The following is a 1,165-nucleotide window of genomic DNA, read 5'->3' as shown; positions in this document are numbered from 1 at the left end:
CCCGGCCCTCAGTAAGTTTTTAAGAATGTCAAGCAGGGGTTGGCAAACTATAGCCTATAGCCCAACTCTGGCCTTCTCACACAACAGCAAGATATTACTCCAAATCTGTGGAAGCTCATAAGTAGACTAAAATACAGCATTAGCAAAGTAGAAAGGTATTTTTAAAATGTTAATCAATTTCTTTTGCATACTTTATTTTTAAAATCCAGGATTAAGTCTGTATAACAGAGTAGTATGCAAACATTTTAAATGATAAGGTAGAAGCAAATTTACTGACATGTAAAGATATTTTGCAATATATTAAGTAGAAAAGCAGATTACTAATTAAATATAATCTCATTTTCTTAAAAAATTACATTTCATTGATTGTAAAAGGCACATTTTTCACATTAACATCCTTGAAATCAAGATATGCGGTACAACTGATAGGTATCATAAGTTAACTGTTAGCATTCTTTCTTTCTCAGAGGTAAAGAAAAATGGTGCATCTTTAAAACAATGTCTTAGATTTGATGAAATGTAATACATATGCCCCTTTATATCCACAAGTTTATACGTGGAACATAACTATATGCAGTAAATATTCATTCATTCTTTCAGTAAGTATTTATTGAGGCAAGCAGAGGTGATTTTAAAACTGGACATGGTTCTTGCTCTCGTAGAGTTTACAGTCTAATAAGGGAGACAGACATGGAATGTATAATTCAAACTGAGTTGGTATTCTGAAGAAAATAACTGGCCTCTATAAAAATATATAACAAAGGAACCTGGGGACTGGTGAGGAAAAGCTCCTCAGGGAAGTGACACGTCAGCTGATAAATGAGTAGGCAATGATTAAATGAAATCAATGGGTGGTAATATATTCTAGACTACGGGAACAGCATGTGCGAGGGCCTGTACTGAAAGGAAACATATTCTTAACTACTGCTGAAATGATGTCAATGAGGCTACAGCATGGATAGAAAAGAGAAATGGTATAAGATTAATCTAGAAAGAGAGAAAAAGAGAGAAAGAGAGAAAGAGGGGGGGAGAGAGAGGGAGGGAGGAGGGAGAGCCCATGTAGGGGCTCAGAGGCCATACTAAGAATTTAGTCTAGGCTGGGCATGACAGCTCACGCCTATAATCCCAGCACTTTGGGAGGCCAAGGCAGGAGGATTGCCTAAGG

General features: G+C 36.6%; 1 protein-coding gene across 1 annotated transcript in view; it reads right to left on the bottom strand.

Annotated features, from left to right (window-relative positions):
* The window catches only part of LOC105810573 (homeodomain-interacting protein kinase 1-like), a 66,708-nt gene that overhangs the window by 27,912 nt on the left and 37,631 nt on the right, over positions 1-1,165 (bottom strand). The gene's annotated exons all lie outside the window — the stretch shown is intronic.

This window comes from Propithecus coquereli, unplaced genomic scaffold (assembly GCF_000956105.1).
Source record: "Propithecus coquereli isolate 6110/MARCELLA unplaced genomic scaffold, Pcoq_1.0 Scaffold215, whole genome shotgun sequence".
In the NCBI taxonomy this organism is placed as follows: Eukaryota; Metazoa; Chordata; class Mammalia; order Primates; family Indriidae; genus Propithecus; species Propithecus coquereli.
Note: the sequence above shows the minus strand (reverse complement) of the source record. Positions and strands in the feature narration are given on the sequence as shown.